Source organism: Eptatretus burgeri, chromosome 4, assembly GCF_056783735.1.
Source record: "Eptatretus burgeri isolate ZD-2024b chromosome 4, Ebu_testis_v1, whole genome shotgun sequence".
Taxonomy (NCBI): Eukaryota; Metazoa; Chordata; class Myxini; order Myxiniformes; family Myxinidae; genus Eptatretus; species Eptatretus burgeri.
In genome coordinates this window covers 124,144,637-124,152,136 of record NC_140964.1, presented here as the reverse complement: position 1 = coordinate 124,152,136, position 7,500 = coordinate 124,144,637, and the positions used below count along the sequence as shown (strand labels likewise).

At 41.4% G+C, this 7,500-nt stretch overlaps 1 protein-coding gene across 6 annotated transcripts in view; it reads left to right on the top strand.

Annotated features, from left to right (window-relative positions):
* Positions 1 to 7,500, top strand: part of NPHP4 (nephrocystin 4) — a 571,934-nt gene that overhangs the window by 442,198 nt on the left and 122,236 nt on the right. The window lies entirely within an intron of this gene.

Sequence of the window (7,500 nt, the reverse complement as noted above, 5' to 3'; positions counted from 1 at the left end):
AGAGGTGAGAGAGAGAGAGAGGTGAGAGAGGAAGAGGGGTGAGAGAGGAAGAGGGGTGAGAGAGGAAGAGGGGTGAGAGAGGAAGAGGGGTGAGAGAGGAAGAGGGGTGAGGGAGGAAGAGGGGTGAGAGAGGAAGAGGGGTGAGAGAGGAAAAGGGGTGAGAGAGGAAGAGGGGTGAGAGAGGAAGAGGGGTGAGAGAGGAAGAGGGGTGAGAGAGGAAGAGGGGTGAGAGAGGAAGAGGGGTGAGAGAGGGAGAGGGGTGAGAGAGGGAGAGGGTTGAGATGGAGAGGGGAGGGGAGAGAAAGGAGGTTGAGAGTAGATGTGGTAGAGAGTAGATGGGGTGGAGATTAGATTGGGTTAGAGAGTAGATGGGGTAGAGAGTAGATTGGGGATTCCAGCAGATGTGACTCCCGGTATGTAGTCCATCTGAGAGACGGCACACACATTGATGAACTACTCTGCCTGTGAAACCCCGGGATGACAGTTTATAGCTGGTCAGGATTCCATCACAGGCTAGCTTGCTGAGAACGAATATGCATACCTCTTGACTATCCTGCCGTGTTGTGGTGATTAATTGTTTTGTAACAACTGAAAACATTTCTTACTCATTTTAGTCCTGTAATTTATTTTGCCTTGCTTGGAATGTTGTCAACGAAACTTAAAAAAAAACGAAATGTTTCATTTTTAGCTCGCCTGTTCGAAGAACAGAGAGCTCTTGCGATACCCCCGGCATGAGCGTCAGCGTGAGCATGAAAATGTTAAAGTTTTTGGTGCAAGTTGTTTTTTCCTTTCTAATGTTTTTATCTACCACACTTTTTTATACGCCCCATAAATATATATATATATATATATATATATATATATATATATATATATATATATATATATATGTATATATCTTCTTCTTCCGGCTGCTCCCGTTGGGGGTCGCCACAGCGGATCATCCATATCATCCGCATAGTGATTTGGCACATGTTTTACGCCGGATGCCCTTCCTGACGCAACCCTGGTCGCCTCTTCCGACACAGGGATAAGGTACACCTATTTTAACCGGGGTATACACCGGCCCAGTATACTGGTACCCATTTCGCCGACCTCGGAAGGATGACAGGCTGAGTCAACCCCCTTGTGTATTAATTCAGTGGCCCAACGGGGCTTGAACTCAGGACCTTTTGGATCCCAAGCTACTGCCCTCACCACTGCGCTAACACCATGTATATATATATATATATATATATATATATATATATATATATATATATATATATATATATATATATATATATATAGATATATATATATATATATATATATATATATATATATATATATATATATATAGATATATATATATATATATATATATATAGATATATATATATATATATATATATAGATATATATATATATATATATATATATATATATAGATATATATATATATATATATATATATATATATATATATATATATATATATAGATATATATATATATATATATATATATATATATATATATATATATATATATATATATATATATATATATATATATATATATATATATATATATATATATATATATATATATATATATATATATATATATATATATATATATATATATATATATATATATATATATATATATATATATATATATATATATATATATATATATATATATATATATATATATATATATATATATATATATATATATATATATATATATATATATATATATATATATATATATATATATATATATATATATATATATATATATATATATATATATATATATATATATATATATATATATATATATATATATATATATATATATATATATATATATATATATATATATATATATATATATATATATATATATATATATATATATATATATATATATATATATATATATATATATATATATATGTATATGTATGTATATATATATGTATATATATGTATATATATGTATATATATGTATATATATGTATATATATGTATATATATGTATATATATATATATATACATATGTGTGTGTGTGTGTGTATATCGGGGCGTATTATGTGATACCGGTCGTCCGTCTGTCTGTCCGTCTGTCCGTTCCTGTCCGCACTCCAACTCCCAAAGTTTTCAAATTTCACGTTTCATATTTGGTACATAGGTACAGACTGTGGAGACGGTGTGTCGCGACATACGTTCGTCATCTAAAGTGGTTGCCATGGCAACCAGGATGCTGTTTTCCATCCGTTCCTGTCCGCACTCTAACTCCCAAAGTTTTCAACTTTCACGTTTCATATCTGGTACATAGGTACAGACTGTGGAGACGGTGTGTCGCGACATACGGTCGTCATCTAAAGTGGTTGCCATGGCAACCAGGATTCTGTTTTCCATGTCGTTGCACAATTTTGTATATACCTTCTTGTTCGGGCGTATATTGTGCTCACTTGCGCTCTTGTTACTGATTACAATATACAAATACATTTATTGCTTTGAAATTATTTGGATCAGACTTCACTGCAATGCTTTATAAAAAAAATTAATTATTAGACGAGTCTTTTCAAAACGATAAATGTATAAACAGGCGAGTATTGGGTGGCTTTGACACCAACTCTGGTTTATACAAATTATAGGTATACTGTATCTTAATATTGTTACAGTTTTGGAAACTTTCCCCAGAGGGAGAACATACATGGACACGTAGGTGACCCAGGCATTAGTAATTTCTTTGTGTAGTAAAAATCTATGTAAATCTATGTGTATGTAAATATGTAAATCATTAGTAAAATCTATGTGTAGATAGTTCTTGGCCCCTTGTCGAAGGGATATTTGGGTGGCATTCATTGAGATTAGTTTGTATTTTCCTGTTGTGATGTTGTCCCTCCCCCCCCCCCCCCGTAACTTTCAATCTCACTGTCAGTCCCCCATCGATCCATACAAACCCTCTATTACTTTTATTCTTTCCACCTTTACCCCCATAGGTCCTCCCTCTCCTTTCAACAATCTCCAATAACCCCCTTCACCAATCCTCCCTGCTTCTTTCAAAAAACCCTCCTTTGCCCCAGCAGCCCATTCCACCACCCCCCCCCACTCCTTTCAACAATCCCTCCTTCAAACCATCGGTCTGTTTCAACAATTGCCCAACAACTCCTTTCACCAAACCTCATTTCAATAATCCCTCCACCCCATCAGCCTTACCTTCACCCCCGCTGCTGTTTGGTGATCCCTCAGTCCGGCTGCGTCCCTCTCTGTTTTCACTCCATTTCCGCATTGTTTTATTGGGCACATTTGGTCCGTCTGTGGTCATTAATCCTTCAGGATGATCAGATTACCTTAATCGCATGGGATTGTGTCCATTCTCACATGCATGTTCATGGCGCAAAGTGTTACACTTTTCCTGAACATCGTGGGGTGTGGCCAATCTCGCAGGCAGGATATAGTGGAGCTCCACTATGCAGAGAAGGTTTGTGCGTGAGGGAGGGGCGAGAAGGTGCCTGCAGTGTCTTTTGTGTGCCAAGGGTGCAGTGGGTGCTGCGTTGAAAGTTTCCTCAGAAACATGGCTTTTCCCACAAGCTGCATCGTGAACCCACACACATCGGATGTGGACCAATGAGGAAGAGGCTCGCACGAGCCAAGATTGAGAAAGCTATATGAGGAGGAAGAAGACAGGAGCATAAGAGGGAGAAAGCGATGTCCCGCAAGAGAAAACGAGCTCGGAGCTGGTCCTCGGCCTGGTGAGAGAAAGCCAGATTGAGAGATGGGGAGAAAGCCAGATCCAGAGAGGAGGAAGAAGACAGGAGTGTACGGGAGAGAAAGCCAGATCAAGAGAGGGAGAAGAAAATGGGGCAGTGGATGGACAGACGCCAACAAGCTTGGCCTGCGAGGGGTAGAGGTATGTGCAGAATGGGTGAAGAGAGGGAGGGAGCCCATAGTGGGAAGGAGGGCAGAATAAAAAGGCCAGAATGCAGTTTGGTTCGTGTGGAGCTGCTGGACATGGTGTCCCAGCAGAAATGGAGCGAGCTGCTTGCCGTCGCATATTTTGCATGCCGGAGAGGACTTTCCTTCTGGGTTTGGATGCGTCAATAACACAGCTACATGTCCTATCGCTGCCCATCTTCCCCATCCCCCCACCCCCCCCCCCATTCCATTGTATATTTGGAATGGCACAGCCCCATTGGGCTGTGTGAGGTGAGGGAAAATGTCGACCCCACTTTTCTTTTCTCAGCGCTTTTATTTTCTTCTCAAGTTCTTCTTCTCCCAGATTGAATGATGGCTGCATGTGTTTTTTGCATAAATAAGATTGCATAAGAAAAACTATGTGTTGTGCTTAAATCTGCTCTTTCGTGCCTTTTGCTTTCTTGCCGGCAAATAGTCGCTTTGAAATGATTGCTTGGTTGTGTATATGTAATATATAATTGTTGGTTGTTATTTCCAATCTGTCTCGGTTGTTCTTTCCTTCATTGGTCCAACACAGTGTACAGGAAAGGTTAGACAGGAAGTTGCACCCCATGTGATTTCCTATTTTAGCTGGTGCTGTACCTATCTTTTCTGTTCGGAAGAAGATCACCAGATGCGGCGCAGACGGCTTGGCCTCGAGTTTGGTTGCCGTGCCGAGAGATTGAGATATATATATATATATATATATATATATACATATATATATATATATATATATATATACATATATATATATATATATATATATATATATATATATATATATATATATATATATATATATATACATATATATATATATATATATATATATATATGTACATATATATGTATATATCTCAATCTCTCGGCACGGCAACCAAACTAGAGGCCAAGCCTGGTGTTGGTGCAGTGGTTAGGGCAGTGGCTTGGGATCCAAAAGGTCCTGAGTTCAAGCCCCGTTGGGACACTGATTTAATACACCAGGGGGTTGACTCAGCCTGTCATCCTTCCGAGGTCGGCGAAATGAGTACCAGTATACTGGGCCGGTGTATACTCCGGTTAAAATAGGTGTACCATATCCCTGTGTCGTACGAGGCGACCAGGGTTGCGTCAGGAAGGGCATCCGGCGTAAAACATGTGCCAAATCACTATGCGGATCATACGGATGATCCGCTGTGGCGACCCCTCACGGGAGCAGCCGAAAGAAGAAGAAGAAGATATATTTGTATCTGTATGTATATGTATATGTATATGTATATGTATATGTATATATATATATATATGTATATATATATATATATATATATATATATATATATATATATATATATATATATATATATATATATATATATATGTATATATATATATGTATATATATATATGTATATATATATATGTATATATATATATATGTATATATATATATATGTATATATATATATATATATGTATATATATATATATATATGTATATATATATGTATATATATATATATATATATATGTATATATATATATATATATATATTGTTGTGGTTGAGGAAATTCGCAAACCACCATTCAGGTCCCGTAGGTGAGATATCTCTGCAAGTATATGTGTAGTTTGCCCCAAACCCGTTGTTTAGAGGGAATAAATGTCATTCATTCGGGCTGCGACCCTTTAAGATAGCCGTTTTTCTGTTCTATCTTTATTTTGAGCCAACTACGTCTCAACCATCACACAACAACCTCCAACCGCAACGCCGCTTCACAACAACAACAACAATAACAACAACAACAACAACGCCAACAGCCACGACCTTTACCGTCACAACTCGCTCTCGCAATCATCGCGTCACCGCCATTCCAAGCGTCACCGTGGCCAGGGACCACCACAATAAACCCTCCACCTCCTTCACCTCTCCTCCTTCTGCCGCCATTCCCGCACCGCTTGTGGGCACCGATCCTGGACTCGTACAGGGCGCGCGCCGAGCAGCGGGCGCAAAAAGCGGCCTTTCCGGGGAAGTCGGATCAGGAATGAATCACGCCCACTTCTGTTCCGTCCTATCAGCGAGCGCGGAGCGATTTGGCCCCGCCTCCAGGCGCGTCGGAGTAGAATCGATATATGCAAATTCGAGGATCAGGAATGATTCACGCCCACTTTTCCTCCGTCCAATGGACGAGCGTGGCTCCGCCCCCGAGCCGATCCTGATCCGAAAATCTGCATATGGTTTCTCCTGCTGACTATAAAGCGCCGAGCGCAGGGCGAATCGAGCGAGAGAAGAGTTTCTCTTTCGGGCTCGAGTTTGGAGAAGAGTTTCTGTTTCGGGCTCGAGTTTGGAGAAGAGTTTCTGTTTCGGGCTCGAGTGAGAGAAGAGTTTCTGTTTCGGTCTCGAGAGAGAGAAGAGTTTCTGTTTCGGGCTCGAGTTGGAGAAGAGTTTCTGTTTCGGGCTCGAGTGAGGAGAGGTTTTTCTGTTTCGGGCTCGGGCGAGTCGTGGCGGCGGCGGCGAAGTGTGGCAGCAGCAGTCAAGACGGGTCTGGAGGAGAGGCGGTTTGTCGGGGAGCTGCAGAGAGGAGAAGCCGGGAACGTGGTCGAGGGCGCAGTGGAGTCGCTCGTCGCGGGACCCAAGCAAGTCAGCTATCCTCTTTCCCCAGAGCATCAACAACCCCCCCCTGTTTCCCCCCCCCCCGCGCTGAGATAGTGCGAAAAGGGGGGCCCCGTTCCCACCGCATTCCAAGCAGTGCCAACGAAACCCGCGGAGGAGCGCGGAGTCGGGGCACCGCCGCCATTTTGCGGCTCATCACAAGACGGGTAGGCTCCACGCGGTTTCGGCCCCAGGCTCGTCTGCCCCCTGGTCGTAGAGGGTGGCCCTTTTTCTTTTGCTTTGGAGTATTTGTGTTGTCGGCGCCGTCTGTAAAGTAAAACTGTGTAAGTGTTGCCGTGTGCTTGCGTAGTCGGCAGTAGATCTGCATTATGTTTCTTTTGTTGCATTTGCTTTTGGTGCATAATTGTTGTGTTTCTTTTACATTTGCTTTTGGTGCATAATTGTTGTAATTGTATATGTGTGCTTTCCGTTTGCCGCGGAATAAATGTGAATTATGTTGAACTGTTTTTCCCGTTTCGCTTCGTCTTTTCTTTAATTGAATCTCCATCTTACTTCACGTAAAGGGTTGGCCGTGGGCTAAATACGCCCAATAAATAATCGGAACCGTCGAGGTTGACGATAACACCGCTCGGTTATCCGGATAGTACGAAACGGGTCGCTTAAAGTGGCCCGTGTCCGAAGTCGACCTGCGGCGAGGTGCGATCGCCCGGTCTACCCTCCGTGTGGGTACTTAGGTAGGTCGAATTTGGCGAACAACCCTATCCCACGCGGGGGGCCGATTGGCACAATCGCGGCGAGGCCGAAAGGCCCACCCGTGACTAGTTCCCGGTGTTAGTCCGAGAGGGTCACGACGGAATTGTCCGTCCGGTGGGCGACGTGCGCGATTCGAGTTACGTGGCCGTTCGCACGCCAGCGGACGCGAATTCGCAACAATATATATATATATATATAT